General features: G+C 35.4%; 1 protein-coding gene across 2 annotated transcripts in view; it reads left to right on the forward strand.

Annotated features, from left to right (window-relative positions):
• The window catches only part of pik3cb (phosphatidylinositol-4,5-bisphosphate 3-kinase, catalytic subunit beta), a 96,970-nt gene that overhangs the window by 18,764 nt on the left and 60,142 nt on the right, over positions 1 to 18,064 (forward strand). For both annotated transcript variants that reach the window (XM_005157466.6, XM_073924378.1), the window contains exon 3: positions 2,476 to 2,544. The gene's annotated coding sequence lies outside the window, so the exon portion shown is untranslated. The remainder of the gene's footprint in view (positions 1 to 2,475; positions 2,545 to 18,064) is intronic.

Here is an 18,064-nt window from a genome sequence, read left to right on the forward strand (position 1 = left end):
AATACACACATATTTACAAATGAAAAAGAATTAAAGGAATAAAATATTACAAAAACTATTATTTTCTACATAAATATAAAAACCACAGCCTCCATGTCTTCTTCATCTCCTGGGGCCTTTTCAGTTCATTCATGACAATTTGTTTTTGTATAATGTTATTATTAGTAGTAGTATTATTTATTATATGCATATTTATATTTGTTTTATTAAAAAAAAGCATGCCCACCTGTCAGGTTTTGGACCATATGGGGCATAGCATAGTTTTTTGACCACACTTTGTTATTATTATTAATTTATTAGTTTGCTGGAAATTATTATGGAATTGCAGTTCAAGTTTGCCTCAGTCACAGCAGGCTGTCATGTACTGTTTGTGTTTAGCTCACTAATTCACACATGCGCAGTATTAGTGGTCCACCTCTTGTCAAATCTGTTATCGGTGTTTACTGTTCTAATAACTGAATAACTCTCTCTATATATTGGTTTATTTCAAAGGCGGTATCAGGCATGTTAGTAAGTAGTTTGTGGATAAGTGCTTAATGCTACTGGAGACGCAGTTCGATTTGGTGAGATAGCTAAACTGGTTCACTTAGGGTGCTTTCACACCTGCCTTATTAAGTTAGATTGAATCACACTAGAGTTCGTTTTCCTTCTTGGTGCGGTTCGTTTGGGCAGGTGAGAATGCAGCAATCGTACTCGAGTGCGCACCAAAAGCGGACCAAATAAGCGTACCAAGACCTGCTTGAAGAGGTGGTCTTGGTACGCTTTCAAACGAACCCTGGAGCCGTTCGTTTGTGGTGAGAATATGATTCGTACTAAAACAGGTTCAACCGCAAAAAGTACTGGGACTTTTGGACTAATCCAGCTGCCTTAGGCCGATGCGCTGTGCATTATGGGATATGGAGGAAAAATATTTGTTGACAGCGCTTTACTAACAGAGAGAGAGAGAGAGAGAGGCAAAACATTACCTGATGGATCATTGGTAATATTTCTGCAAGATGACTATGTTCCAGTTTAGCTAAATTAATTCACGCCTCCTCCTGAAGTGACGAGCGATGCATTAAAACGCTGTTTTCCAGTCGCAGCTAGAAATGTGTAGTTTGTCTAAAGCAGGGATAAAATCAGTCAGCGCAGTCGTCCCTCCAGAGTAAAAATGACATTTTGTGTCTGCCGGTTTTGTTTACTTGCGGGAGTTCATTGGCATTTTCCCGCACATGAATTCTAACTAATCAATAAGCAGTTTAGGAAATATGTTCAACAACATCTGGCCAATGAGAGATGTGGATTTTGTCAGATGACTGCATTTTGGTTCGTTTCAACTGGTTCGGACCAAAGCCAGCAGTGTTGTGTGAAAACGACCCAAAGATGGCAGAAGATGCAACAATGTATCATTTATTGCCCTTGTTCCGGACCAAATAAAGCGAACTACAGATGTGAAAGCACCCTTAGGAAATCTGGTTAAAAAGAATGACTCATTCAGCACAAATGATTATTTGGCACAAATGTGTTAAATTAATACTTTTAAATATCTTCTCGGGTTTAATGTTTTCACCATATTGCAATCACGTCCACTCTTTGTTTTTGTCGCGGGAGCAACAGCGAGGATGACTGGAGGACAACCGGCTTGATATGGCTGGATTACAGACTCTGAGGTGTCGTACGGGTCAAACACCTGGCAGCGTGAAGTAAATAGATTTACTTTTAAAAGGCATACAGTCTGAATTAAATACGTTAAAAAAAATGAAAATGAAGAACATTTTTGCTACAATTTTAGTTAGTTTTGTATGTACACAATACAGTTGTAGTTAGTTTTAGTTTTTTTTTTAAAACTCTCGTTTTTATTTTTAGTTCAGTTAACAAAAATCTTTTTTTCAATTCAATTTTTTTTTTTTTGTTTTTGTTAACTATAATAACCTTGCTATAAAAATGAGTAATGGTTATGCTTTCGCGTTTCTGAGTGCTCACAGATGCTGGAAGCTTTCTGCAGTGTGAGTGTGTGAGAGTGTGTGTGTGTTGCCTACTTTACTATTTTCTGGGGCATACCAAAACCTGACTAAATTAAAATTACTTGTAGCTGCACTATCATTTATAAAACTATTACAAAATAAATATGTGAAATTGTGAAAGTGGAGAATTAATTCAGTCCTAGCCATACTAATTAACAAAGAAAGACATGCTATTTGGCACATGCTACTAACATTGTAGTATAATGTGAGGTTTACCATGGATTAAAAATGCTTTGCTTGTTGCATGTGGGAAAAATATATTATCACATTACCACATCCAACACTAATAGCAATTCTTTATTTCTGAATACAATATAGAATCCACTAGATAATGTTTGCACGTTTTCAATAATAAGAGGGTATAACTGCTGTTGTACATTGAAATATTAGAGCCATGAGTTGCTGTACCAGCTGATATGGAGACGCTTAGTGCCCTTTCATCTTAAATATTTTGAATCCATCTGTGTTTCAGTGTCAGATGCAGCATCCTCTTCATCCGATCATGGAACCAGCTATGAAATAAAAACTGCAGAGACAGCAGGTGAGTAAGTGGGCGCATTTGTGTTCATGTGTTCATTTTTATAGGGATCAGACCATAGATCGTGCTGAAAAAAGCATGCTAAATTACCATAAATCGCAGGAAATGTGCTTAATTTACACTTATCACACATAAACACAATCTAAATATCATATAATAGGTCTGCTCGTACTGAACACTTTGCCACAAAAATCACTGCTGTCATTCAAACCATTTCAAACATGTCTCTGTTTTTTTTTTTTTTTTTTTTTGCTCAATCTGAGTAAACACGTGTAGTATGAATCTCTGACTTGCCTAGATCAATAATCATTGAGGAACATTTAGCTTTCCCCTTTGGATAGCTGGCTATAACACTGTCACCAGTGTAACAGGCTCAATTACAGAAGGGTCTTTATAGACCTACATGCCTGTAAAGACATAAAGAAAAGTCAAAGCTTCATGCAATGAGAAGAGCAGCACCCTCGCTCTCTATCTAGCTGTCTCATGCTCTCGTTCATAGAGGACGAACTGTAGCATATGGAGAAAAGGCTGTATTTCATTTTTATGTGACTAAGAGAAACAGTTTTAGTTTTGGTTGTGGTTTTGACATTCTATCATAGTAATACAACTGGTTATTTGTTTTTCTGTTTGAATGGTGGAATGACAGAAGGAAGTATGTGTAGAATGATAGTAGGCCTGCATAGTACTGCAATGAGCAATGTAGTGAGAATGTGGCATGTTGTCCAAGTGTATTATAAACAGTTCCTGTTTCGCAGAATCAGATAGGAAAATTAGTATGTGGGTTTCCCATTTGCCCATTAGAGTGCAAGAAAGCCTATAGTTCATGTATTTATTCATTTTTATACTTTTTACATAGTGATAATCTTTATGTGACCTCTTTTGAACCTAGCACTGTGTGTGTGTGTGTGTGTGTGTGAGGGGGTGTGCACCCCTATCAAGCTTTTTAGTACAGAGGTCTTTTGTTTCCCTGTGGTAATGAAACTAACACAAGTGTATTCTCTTGCTCAACGAAGCAATTCATTTTCACAACATGACAACATGGGAGGTTTTATGTTGCCCTAGCATCACACTTCATCAGAAATAGAGGAAGTGTCATACAACTGATATCCTGTGTTATTTCCTAATCTTTACATGGTGAAATAACAGTCAGTTATGACAGTAGAAGCAAAAGTTCTAGATGCATCGTGTCACTAATTCTGTACACTGCAAAAATTATTTTTTTTGCTTAGATTTTTTGTCTTGTTTCTAGTCCAAATATCTAAAATGTCCTAAATCAAGAAGGATTTCCTAGACAAGCAAAACATGTTGTCTTGTTTTGAGAAATAATAAGCTAATATTAAGTGAGTTTTTTCCTTAAAACAAGCAAAGTAATCTGCCAATGGGGTGAGCAAATTAATCTTGTTTTTTCTTTTGACGTAAGATTATTTTGCTTACCCCATTGGCAGATTATTTTGCTTGTTTTAAGGAAAAACTCACTTAATATTGGCATATTATTTTTCAAAACAAGACAATATGTTTAGCTTGTCTAGAAAATGCTTCTTGATTTAGGAATTTTTAGATATTTGGACTAGAAATAAGACAAAAAATCTAAGCAAGAAACGCATTTTTTGCAGTGTAAAAGGCTTGGTGGTGTTGCGTGAAAGCATAAAGACATTAAGGAGACTTTTTCTTTCAGAGATAATAAGAACGGGTTCATGCATGTATTTGTAGATTCATGATTTTTTGCCTTTTTTAGTAGGCAAAAAAGATGTATTGGGCAATGTTTCATAATTGTGCATTCATAGCCAGATTTCTTCACTCATTCTCATTTTAAAAGTCTATTCTTTCACCAGCACAGTGACATTTTACCCAGTGATTACCACTTTAAAGTGCTCCTATTACAATTTCTTTAGAAATTTCTTTCAATTCTATTCATCTTTATTTCTACAGATGTTTTGCAATGTAGATTGTGTCAAAGCTGCTTAACACAGATGGAGTTCTTCTCTAATTGAAACCGTTTCAGTCCAGTTTCACAGTTGCTTCGTTTTAGTTTTAGTTAAATCCAATGATGTGCTGCTTCATAAGTCCCAAACCAAGCAAGTAAAAATTCACCAATTAATGAATGTGAAGGAAATTTCCTTGAGAAACACCAGGCTAAGCTGAGCACGACCAGTTCTCCTCTGGCCAGATGTCTTGTGCAGAGCAGCAGTTTTGTTACCGGAGGCTTGAGAATTCTGGACGTCCACCGTGGAGAAGCTGCTGGTCTGAGTAGCTCACTGGCGGGTGTTCAGGCTAGCCCACAGGCTCATTGCGGTGACTCGTCTGTCACTGGGGTCTTTCAGGAATTAGTCTCACGCTCTCCATCTGCTCAGGTTACAGGCTGGGTGCAGGATTATATCAACCTTGGGATAGGGAGAAACAGATTAACATTAGCATTGTGGCTGGGCGATTTAGCCTAAAAACAAAATCTTGATATATTAAAATTTTAAATTGATTGCAACTAATAAACGATTTTTTTTTTTGCACAATGTGTTTATTTGCAAGACAGAAGGTAACAGAAAAAATTCAATTATTTCCCACCTCAACAAAAGAACATCACTCTCTTCTCCCCTATAGAAATACACAGAATTCTCTTACAAGAGATAATTTAAATGCAAAAAAAATATTGCTAGGTATCCAAAAACCAAGTATGTATTACTGTACTTTACATATAAAAGTTACATTATCTAAGAAAACAAAACGAAACACTCACAAAAAAAAACAAAAAAAAAAACACTATGACCAATATTATTGTTGTTAATGTAGTAATTAAATGGCTTCCATATTTATTCATATACATTCATTTTGTTTTTAATAAAAATATATTACTTTTTTCCATGGCCATAAACTGTGCCATGGCACTAATCCAAGTTCTAATAGATGGTGGATCATTCTTAGCTTGTATAATAGCATAATCTATGAATTTGCGCAGCTGAAGATTTAGTTTAAGGTTGTTTGGATAAAAATGTAGCAAAATCATTTTCTCATCTAGTGGAATATTCAAGGCTATAATTACCTTTGTAATATTAATCACTTTCACCCAAAAGTCTCTAACAACATTGCATTCCCAAACAAAATGCACAAATAAACCCTGAGCCTCTCTGCATTTAAAGCATGTATCAGGAATATTTTTATTAAACCTATTTAGTTTGACAGGAGTTTTGTAAGTCTGCATCAACCAGTTATATTGAAGTATTTTTAAGCTAACGTTCCCTCAGTGTTTCTGAGAATTTTTACAGACTTGTCTCCATTTATTCAGCAGACCCTGATACAGGCCAATTGTAAAAAAAAAAAAAAAAAACTGATATTAATCCTTTATTATTGCATTTCTTAGTAATTAATTCCTCCAGAGAGGAGAGTACTGGCAAGTATGATTATTGGTTCTGCCTAGAAAGAACAAAACTCCTTATCTGTAGGTATTTAAAGAAATGTTTTCTTAGATTATTGTAGTGTATACTTAGTAGTAAATTGCTCAAACGACATCAACGTTCCCTCCTCAAAAAGATCACTAATTTTGCCTAATCTTTTTTCAACCCACAACCGGAATCCTGAGTCCAATGAACAATTATTTTATTTTATTAATTAGTTCATAGTTCACTGATAGGTTTTGTACAGTAAATATGCTCACATATTACAAGTGAGAGATGTTTAAATGAAGGGTGCATTACTTGATTTTAAAATAATTGAAGAAAACATGCACACTCTACTATCTAAGGTTATTTACTTGAACAAATGAAATTAAGACACACATTGTCTAATACAAACAGTGACACTTTCTAATAAAAAAGTGCAAATAAATAGCATACCCTTTTGGAAATAAAATTTGTTGTTGTTGTTATTATTATTATTAATATTATTATGTTTTTCATATTAAAAATAGAAAATAAGCACTTTCTCTTCTAAATGAAATAACTCTATCCAGTAAATAATATTTTAAGCAGTGCTTTTATCACTACCTCTGTTAACAAATATGTTTCATGTAAGTAATACTTTTAGGGGCGAAGCAGTGGCGCAGTAGGTTGTGCTATCTCCTCATAGCAAGAAGGTCACTGGGTCACTGGTTCAAACATTGGCTCAGTTGGCGTTTCTGTGTGGAGTTTGCTTGTTCTCCCTGCATTCACGTGGGTTTCCTCCGGGTGCTCCGGTTTCCCCCACGGTCCAAAGACATGCGGTACAGGTGAATTGGGTAGGCTAAATTGTCCGTATTGTATGAGTGTGTGTGTGTATGTGTGTGTGTATGTTTCCCATAGATGGGTTGCGGCTGGAAGGGCATCCGCTGCGTAAAAACGTGCTGGAAAAGTTGGCGGTTCATTCCGCTGTGGCAACTCCCAATTAATAAAGGGATTAAGCTGACAAGAAAATGAATGAATGATAATACTTTTATTGTAATGGAAAATATGCTGTCTCAAGGCTTTTCTGGCACAGCTTTCAATCATCATCAATGTAGTGCAAACGTGTGCAATGTGTGGTTACATTTTTTGAGAGGTGCACAGGTATGCGACCGAGCAAAGGCTGTGCCAGACCACACCCGTGCATTTGACGCAGAAGTATAAATCAGTCTTAACAGAGTGGGGTCACATGACTCCATACACGGGGAAAGTAATTGAAAAAATTGGATCGATTGTAGGTTCTGAATATCGTTAACGATCATTTTTTGATTAATCGCCCAGCCCTAACAAGCATAGATGCCATTCAAATTATAATGCCTTTTTTTGGAAATGTTTCTGGCTCTGGTTGCCCTAATTAATGCAGCCTAACAAGGCTTTTGGTTAGGTTAGATTTAAATGTCAAAAGTTACACTTTTGTGTTTTATGTGTATGCAAATGCAAAGAGATGTTTGAGTGTGCCTGTCTCTTAATTTGTGCTAGGAGAGTGGTTCTCAAATTTTTTTCATCAAGTACCACCTCAGAAAAAAATTGTCTCTCCAAGTACCACCAAAATGAGCAGTATTGAAATACAGTAGTATAGTAGGCCCAGTAAAGCAGCTAAAACTCTGCACAGTTAAAAAATGTGGCAAATTACCTCAGAAATATAAGCTATATGTCATATATGGCATACTATATACATCATTTTTGATAAATTTTGAAATATATGTAGCATGTACATGCCATATTTCATTCCTCCGCGTACCACTAGAAGGAAGCCCGCGTACCACTAGTGGTACACGTACCACAGTTTGAGAACCACTGTGCTAGGAGATCTGTTCAAGAGTTTAGGTGGCAGATATGAAAAGGATCTACTGCTTACAGTACTTACTGCTTACTTGATAATTTCTAAATAATCAATTGTCCTGAATGAATTGAGCATAGTAGACATGAGGGGCTGTAACACACCAAGCGCTGCCTCAAATACTGGGGAGCTAAGCTATTCAGTAGCCAGAAAATTAAAAAATGTATACAGCTTTTATCAAGGTCCCAATGTATAATAAAAGAACTGGAGTGATATGATCATATTCCTTAGTTTTAGAAAGTACTCTTGCAGCTGCATTTTGAACCAACTGAAGTTTGTTTATTAGGCCTATAAAGTAATCAACCACTTAGTAACACAATGCGATAGGCCCAAACCCAATTCTATTTTAATACCCCTACTTCTTCCCCTTCCCCTTGGCCCTTTAAACAGAATGTGAAGAGGAAGGGCTTCAAAATTCAGCCCCAAGAAATGGGACAGCACTGCAGCACTGCACACGTCATCATATGTCATTGGGATCTCTGCGATCACAACCAGTGTAGTTATTCCAGTTGTGCTATTTGTTGGTATTTATCTTCAGGAAGTCACTGAAGGCAACGGTATCATGTTACCATAACGATATACTGTGGCAATAAGATCGTAACTGTGCATTTATACCATATTCATCTATATAAATACACAAAAAACACAATAACATTATACCAGACACTGTAAAAAGCTCATTCCCAGCCAATAGACTTTTCTGACAGGGTATTCGAGTGTCACTGAGTGACAGAATGTTGTGGGACTACTATACAGGAGTTATTATTATGTATTATAGATAGCGAAATTTATCGTTTTTTATTTTAGCATTTTTTTTTACACGAACATGGTCATAAATGTATTAAAACACATGCTTGTTTGTTAAAAGAATTCATATTAATGACAACAAAATACTAATTTATGAATCTCCTGACTGGTTTGAGCGTGGTCTTGACAAATCTCCATTTCAATGGGTATCTAGGACTTTACTCTAGCCTTACACCTTCAAGCTAAAGACAAAAGGGAAGGGAAAGGGGTAAGGGGTAGAATTGGGAAAGGATCCAGGGGTGCATATCAGCTCTCTATTCTGAAGAATTCCACAATGCACCATTCAAACCACATAGCATCAATGCTCACTATATTCAGAATATCAACAGTGACATTCTCATGTTACCATCAGTGTGCAAATCAGTGTTATGGATGCTGAGTAAGCCAGGGTGCTTACTGTATATAGCAGTGACTGAATTTATGTACATGAAACACATGATAAGATATGAAAGTTATTTAGGTGTGGGCATTTCTTTTTAATGTTTGTTGTTTTTACAAACCCCGTTACAGTTTTTCTCAATTGCTTTGGCACATTTTTCAAAACAGACATAACATACTCTAAACTGTGAGAGCAAATGTCAAAACTGTTTGCTGGAATTTCAGAACTTTATTGAATGTCTGTAAAACGCAGTTACTCCCCTAAAACATTTAATCCATGCTTCAAAACCTAGTTTTTGTGTCAATAATTTGGACAAGGCCACGAAAACATAAAGTGTATTTGTCCTCTGACACTGTAAAAAGGTCATTCCCTGCCACTATACTTTTCTGACTGGATTTTCCAATTGTTAGATATGAAAGTGTGTGGAGACTACTATACAGGAGTTATTAGTATTATGGATTAAAGGTAGCAAAATGATGGTAAAACACGAACGCTGTTATGAATGTATAAAAACACATGTTTGTTTTTAAGAATTCATAATAATGCCAAAAAATCCTAATTTGTGCATGTCCTAACTTCCGTGTGCAGCCATGGTCCCGTTGTAGCTGGTGTATTCTGGGAAATTTTCTTTTCCCTTGGTTTTGAGCGTGGTCCTAAAAAATTTCAGTTTTAAGGGGTTCTAACCCTTCCCCTTAGCCCTATGCCTTCAAGCTAAAGAGAAGTAGTGTAAGGGGAAGGGCCAAGAGGTAGAATTGGGATTGGGCCATGGTCTATCTGAGAGGTCGTGAATGCATAAATAAGCTTTTCAGCATTAGATGTTAATAGTATGTCGAAGTTTGGCACAGTTTTTTAAAATGAAAAGTTGCAGTTTTATAGTTTACTGTGTAGCAATGAATGAAAAGTTTTAAAGCTGCAAAGTTTTTTCAAAGAGTTGTTATCAAAATGTATCCCAAGACATTTCATGGCAATGTACATATAAAACAATAGTCCTCACTTGTAGCTACTAATTTTTTTACGGACACAAACTGCACAGACCCTGGTCTCGCATAGAAAGAACTCTAAAACGCTAAAAGTCTGGAAACTTTGAATGATGTCTTACTCTTATCTTCATGACCAAAATAACAGAACATTTGTAGTTTTTTGTACTGTCATTAGAATGCTTAAGCATACATACGTGTTTGTCGACATCATGGGTTGAAGCAATTATCCAGTGAGTATTACATACTTTAAATAATCTGGAGCCTCATGTATCAACACTGGCGTAAACTTTGTGTACGCCAGATTTCACGCTCACGTTTAGATTTACGAACGATGAAATGAATTTGAGAATGTGCGTTGGTTCATGCCAGCTTCATGTCTGGCGTACGTGCATTTCTTGTATGTGTGTGTGTGTGTGTGTTTATTTCCATTGGTGACTCCTAGAGGCAATCGTGTTAAATTGCACATTACAAAGTATCTTTGAGCCATGCAATGGCAGCTGTATGGGAAGGGATCATCTGCATGTCTAGAAGGTATATAAGGTTTCCATACCATGCAGTTGACCAGCCTAACATTAATGTGTAATTTGCAACGATCGCCATTTTTTTTTTATTTAATCGAAGCAATCGACTGCCCGCACATTGCTATAAAGGCGCCATCTAAAGACGAATTTGCATACGTTAATCGGAAACATTTAAATTCAATAAATGTGCAAAATATATGTGATGCTCAAATGCGCCTAGCAAATATTGTAGCAAGGTGGCCTTGGTGAACCCATTATTAATTTATCCTCACAAACAGCCTGGTTGGGATGAGGCTCCAAGGTGGCAGGCACTCGGTCAGTTATAGAGCGAGCCATTGGGCAGCTGAAATGCAAGTGGCGCTGCCTTGATTAGAGCTGAGGGGTGCTGCTAAACCGCCCTAACAAAGTGTTCCTCTAATACATCTGTTTCTCCCACAGACAGGCCCGGATTAAGAATTCAGAGGCCCCTGGGCACAATGTCTTGTAGCCCCCCAACCTGGGCGCATCCCTATAGTTGAATTAAAAAATAAAATTAATATCATATTTTTTTATAAAATTAATCTACAATGCATTGCCCGCATTTTTTAAATAAATGATATACAACACAGATATATCTAGTCTACAAATATTTAACTTATTTTTAAAGCACACTGAATAAAATATACTAAAACAACTAGTGAAAATTGATGGATTTTAATATACTTGTTTAAGTACACTGAAGCGGTACTAGAATTTATATTTAAGGGTATTTTTAATGTATAAATTCTACAAACTTATGATGCATTTGATTTGGATATAACACCTCTCCAATCCAGTTTAGTTCCATGAATCTGAATCTTTCATAATACACACACTTATTAATAATTCCTACTTGTCTTCCTCCTGATTAAAAGTAGGCAAAATCTGATATGTTGTGTAGGTAAAGTAGAGTCATTATCATATTTATTAGGGAGAGGAGGCAGGGAGGGGTTTTGCGCTCATGTACGTGCGCTCAGTGTCACGTCAATTTGAATGTACAAAGATAATATGCGTGGGATTCCGCAGTGTTTCATACATCTGAATTTTTTACTGAGTACGCATATTTACTTCTTTGTGCATACGCAAAGTTTTAGTAGGAATTTATTGCAAATCTTTGAGGTCCCTGGTGTTTAGTCAAATTAATAAATGCTTATTGTCACAAAGTTACAAGGAGTGCAGGCAGTAAATCACTGATTCATGAATGTCTAAAAGCCAGGACACACCAAAGCGTACAGTCGGTCCTTGAGGATTGTGGTGCCGTCTGTCAGCGTTGGTCTAGCTAGTTTGTTTGGTGTTTACATAAGTCATCTCTTGTCTTGTTAAAGGCAGAATGAGTTGGCCCAATTCAGCATGTAGATCCAATTCATCATGCCAAACTTAAAGAAATTCAGCTTTCCAGGACATTGATTAAGCACTCATCATGGTGCTTTAATGGTGCTCAAAGGTGTTTAGGAACATTAGGAACTCCTCAAAAAGTTTGTTTTAGTGAGCAGTTTACAGGTGCTGAAAAAGAACTTTGTTTTGACCAGATTTTGTTTAAAATTACATCACTTCAGTTCCTTAATTAATTTTGTTTAAAGTATACCGCAGGGCCTTAAATGTTTAGTCACTGTCAAAGGCTGTCCTTTCATTTTTGCTTGCATATACGGTGAAACAATCAAAATTGGTTCTTTAGGTAAAACTTGAAAATGATGACAAATGGTCCCTCTTATCTAGTCTTCAAACTAGTTAAGATGTGTCTTTTAGATTCTGTTGAACTGCCTCAAGCTAAACTCTTGGATATCATTTGAAAAACAATAATGACATGAGAGAGGCAGCGAGACTAAAGCTCACAGGGCCATGTCTAGAGATGGCAAAAGTACACGCATTCTTTACTCAAGTAGATGTAAAGATACTCATGTTTAAAACGGCTTTAGTAAAAGTTGAAGTACTGATTACACTTTTGTACTCAATTAAAAGATGTATGTAACAAAATAATTAAAGATATAATAAATTAAAAATAAATTAAAGATGTATGACCTTAAAAATGAAGTAAAAAAGTACCCATTACTACTACATGTTTTAGTTTCACTGGGTAGGAAAATATCCTGTTTTCCTCACAGTCATGCAGTATGGATGAATAGATAAACTAAATTGGCCACAGTGTATAATTGCAAATATATATGCGAGAGTGTATTGGTGTTTCCCAGTACTGGGTTGTGGCTGGAAGGGCATCCACTTGTGTAAAACATATGCTGAAATAGTTGGCAGCTCTCTCTCTGCTGAGGCAACCCCTGATAAATCAGGGACTAAGCTGCAGGATAGTGAGCTAAAATAGGTATTGATATTGATTAAATAACTTACATTTCCTTTTTTTATGTAAAATATTTGTTGCCAATTTTATGTCACATGGCCAAGCAGCATCACACCCTGCAAAATCTGCCCAACATTGCTCAAAAAGTTGGCCCATGTATCATCATCCTGACGCAAACTCACAGCATTCAGCATGTAGTTTTGCAGCTATTAGGTCAAAAACAACAGCTGCCATTCATGTTCATACACTTTAATACTATCTTTATAAATAATATAGACATTATAAACATTGTCTTACATTTTACATTATTCCTGTCCAAAATATATAGATTTTTTTGTTATTTTGCTAAAATTATTAAATATTTCAAAAATATTTAAATTATTAATTGAAGACAACAGTGTAGGCCCTTATGTAAAATTATATAGTGAATAATATTCAATAAAACAGCATAAGTTCTGTATTAAAAAATATGCAACTTATTGGAAATAAAGAAAATAAATGTCAATGCATAACGGTTTTATAAAGTACTTGATTGTTTTAGTAGCTACTTACTGTACAAATCTTTACAAAAAAGCCCTTGTTTTTTGTTGTATTAGATTGAAAGACCAAAGAAATCTCATGCAGTATGATCGAAAGTGGACAAAAGACTCTGAACCTTAAGCATTTACAAGGCATATTTTTAAACTGGAATGTATCTCTCTAGTTTACCTGTAATCCGATCAAGCAAAATGTGTTTTATTACCGTGTAAATAGGGCAGCATCAGACATGTTAAATTCTCTGACTCCCTCTGTCTTATCTGTGTAGTCATCCTTGCCTTTATCGTGGTAATCTTCATAAACTAGCCTACATAAGGTGCAAGATAACCTTGGTTGAAAAGTCACGCACTACAGCACGCAGACACACATTGACGAGAAATAGATTGATTGCATCGTGAAGTTGTTCAAATTGCGCAATAACAAGAAATAATATAGATTGTGCCACCAAACACATGAAAACGGAAGTAATGACCGTGGTTTAAAAATGTAAGGAGTAGAAAGTATAGATATTCGTGTAAAATTGTAAGGAGTAAAAGTAAAATGTTGTCAAAAAAATAAATAGTGGAGTAAAATACTTACAGTTGAAGTCAGAATTATTAGCCCCGTTTTGATTTTTTTCTCTCTTTTTTTAACATTTCCCAATTGATATTTAACAGAGCAAGGAAATTTTCACAGTATGTCTGATAATATTTTTCTTCTGGAGAAAGTCTTATTTGTTTTATTTCTGCTAGAATAAAAGCAGTTTTAATTTTTTTAAAAACAATTTTGGGACAAAATTATTAGCCCCTTTAAGCTATATTTTATTTCGATAGTCTCCAGAACAAACCATCATTATACAATAACTTGCCTAATTACCCTAACCTGCCTAGTTCACCTTATTAACCTTGTTAAGTCTTTAAATGTCACTTTAAGCTGTACAGAAGTGTCTTGAAAAATAACAAGTAAAATATTATTTACTGTCATCATGGTAAAGATAAAATAAATCAGTTATTAGAAATAGGTTTCTAAAACTATTATACTTAGAAATGTGCTGAAACAATCTTCCTTCCATCAAACAGAAATTGGGGAAAAAAATAAACAGGGGCGCTAATAATTTTGACTTCAACTGAATACCAGAAAAATCTTCTTAAGTACGGTAACAAAAATATTTGTTCATTTGTCCATTTCTGGCCATGTCTTTATGCTGACACTTTAATAGACACCGAACGACAGCACCAGTGTATGTACTGTACAGTATGCTCTTAGAAAACAATGTTGTTATGAATCTAAAGGATTGCATACAGCTTCTCAGCCACCCATCTCTTTCAGAACAAAATCGGAACCTATCAGAACAAAAAATGTGGGATATTCCACCCCAAAACCATAATGTGGCATTATGTTATGTTAAGGTGTACATTGAGAAATTTGGCACATCATTTATAATGAGGCAGCAAACACATGTAAAATGCTAAATCTTTTTTTTTTTTTTGACTGAAAGGACACCTATAAATGTCATAATTGCTTCTGTTTATGTAGAGTTTGATATTTACTTCCTGTCTGCATTTTGATATACGTTAAAGCTTTCAAATACAACTCGAAATGCATCTTTGTCTGTCTTTAATCAGGTTTAATTGTAATTTATATTTAATCCACCACACAACTAAGGAGCAAAATGGGTGATTTATATTAGTGATTTATATTAGATTTCCCTTTCACTTCATCTTGGTACAATAAACCTCACCAGTTCAGTTAACAAAAAGGCATGCACTTTGTTAAAATATTTTTTTGATGAATGAAGTATGATTATTTTGCATGTGTTTATTTAGTGCATCATTGTGTGTATGTGTGTCTGTGTGTTGTTGTTTATGAGGGAGAGAGAGAAAGCTTGGGTGAGCTGCATCTCAGAGCAGGGGTGAATAATATTCATGAACATGCCAAATATTGTCAATGGAGCTTTTAAAGAGCCCCTATTATGCATTATAAAGTTCAAATTTTGGTTTTGGGGGTCTCCAACAACAGGCTGAAATGCATGCAAGGTCAGAAAACACTTTCATTGTCTTATAACATGCTTTTATATTTACCTAATTATCCCAGTTACTCCCATGTGATTTGTCCTCTTGTTTGCATGACTTTAATTTGCGGTGATTGGTCCAATGACCCAGTCTGTTGTGATTGGTCGACTGTGTTCAGCACAAGACAGAAAGAAAGGTCCACCATGGCTTGTCAACATTGTTGAAGTAGCCAGCATGCAGAGTAACTTATAAATGTGAGCCCAATGCTGGAGTGCATTAAAGCAATGTAATTAAATATCAGCATATTGCTTTATTCAACAACTAGCGACAGGGGATTGCAAGCTCACAAAGGCATTTAAACCAGTAAAGAAATTGGCAAAAGTCATGCTTTCAATGTGGTTTTTAGACCCATGTGAACCAAATACAGTACAAGCCGCATGGAGTGATTATAAGAATAAAGACATAATTTTGTTACTATACATTTTGTTAATATATATTTTGCAAGCTAGAGAAAACAAGGAGACAACCATTTTAATCACACTTACACTTGTGAACTGAAGAAAAAAGAAACTGCTCCATGAACTGTGTACTGAAAAAGTTTGTGTCAAGCTCTAACAAAATCCCATACAATAATTCTCAGTTGATCGTTCCTTAACGTCTGGCGAATTCCCCATTGCAGGGTATGATATTTAATTAATCACCAGAATGTTCACTCATTAATGTCCGCTTCTCTTCAGTCATGATTAATCCCACATCAGCACTCCGCTATGGTTTGAAGGGAAGTTTGTGTTCACGTTTTACCAGATCAGGCACCTCATATTTGGTATTGTTACATGTCGATGTTGATATACGAACAGGCAAAAGATTTGGACAAAAGGTGAATCATTTTAAACGACTCTAAGTCTACTCTTCTTCTTTTTTGTACTAAATACAGTACAAGCTGCGTGGAGTGATTATAAGTAAAAAGACATAATTTTGTTACTATATATTTTGCAAGCTATAGAGAAAACAAGGAGACAACCATTTTAATCACACTTACACTTGTGAACTGAAGGAAGAAGAAACTGCTCCATGAACTGTGTATTGAAAAATTTCCTGTCAAGGTTTGACAAAATCCCATACAATAATTCTTAGCTGATCGTTCCTTTAATAGCAAACGTCCGGTGAATTCCCCATTGCAGGGTATGATATTTAATTAATCACCAAAATGTTCTCTCAATAATGTCCGCTTCTCTTCAGTCATTATCAATCCCACATCCGCACTCCGCTATAGTTTGAAGGGAAGTTCGTGTTCACGTTTTACCAGATCAGGCACCTCATATTTGGTATTGTTACGAGTCGACGTTGACATACGAACAGGCAAAAGATTTGGACGAAAGGTGAATCATTTTTAATGACTCTGAGTCAACTCTCCTTTTTTCTATTTCTTTCTTTTTTTTTTTAAATCAGTAGGTTTAAACATGGTCTACTTTTCAGATTTAAACCTCAGCTGGATGTTTTCATTCACTTAAGCTGTGGTACACACTGCATAAGAGGTCATTTTCAAATACCCATAATATGGGACTCTTTAAATCAGATATAAAACAGTTCCGGAGAATTATTTAACTCTAAGTCACACACGACTATTTATAAATCAGAGATCAGTTTACCTTATTAATTCAATGCTCTGTAGGCCGTAGCAATTACTGCAGCAGAAGCCCCAAACTTAAGCTGTATCCTAGTCAATTTACCAATGACTGCTAGAGTATAGCAGTTTAAATGTGTATCATGTAGAATTCAGTGGCAGGTTGTTATTGAAAGCTTCATTAGCATGTTTGTACATCTTTTAGAAGAATGTATTTGGACATCTCGTTATATTTAGGTTTGAATTGTGGTAAGTCACTATTTAAGCCATGTTTTTTTTTTGTTCATACAATCTTCATAAAATCTTCAACACTTGATAAACCATAATCCAGTAACTGTGATGGGCATTCTCTTTCTGCTGCACAAAGTAGACCAATCACAATGAACCAATCACCAAAAATTAGAATTACGCAAATGAGGGGTTTGAAAAAAAAATCCATTCTTTTGGGAGCCAACTGACATGCAATTGTATTTACATATGAAATTGTAATTTCCATCCACATCCTTTTGCTCTTAAATTGCTCCTTTATTTGCATTTAGTAGTACTGTACTTATGCATACCACTAAGCCCTCCAGCAAAAGTGATAAAATACAAAATAGTCATATACAGGACACAATATCAAATAATTTTTGGTACATGCAAATAAGATAAATCAGCAGAACTGTGAGCATAGTTCTGATGCCCCTTAGTAGCTTTAAACTGTTTTGTGTGGCCATTCATCTGCATTTTAAAACGTCTGTGTAAAGTGAATATCAGGAAGTTAACTTAGCTTAACATGCTTCATTATTTGTTTTCAGCATTTCTGTGTGGCTGGGGCATAAGGTCTTACATTAGTCATGCTAGTTTTGAGAGGGGGAAAAAAAGAGTTTGTGTTGCCCATAAACATTCTGGTTTGGTTTAAACATTATTAAAAGACAGTTCCTGTACAGTTTTGTTGTTTAAAGATTTAGTTTGTTTCCTTTGAATTTTGAATGTAATGTCAAAAGTTTTTAAAAAATAAAATTATATATATTTTGAAGACGAGTAATCAAATAACCAAAAATATCACACATTCATACTGTATGCCCTATACATATGCAGACAGTGGTTCCCACAGGTTTGAAATATACTTGTGGTGGCAGTCGGA

Source organism: Danio rerio, chromosome 15 (genome assembly GCF_049306965.1).
Source record: "Danio rerio strain Tuebingen ecotype United States chromosome 15, GRCz12tu, whole genome shotgun sequence".
Lineage (NCBI taxonomy): Eukaryota > Metazoa > Chordata > Actinopteri > Cypriniformes > Danionidae > Danio > Danio rerio.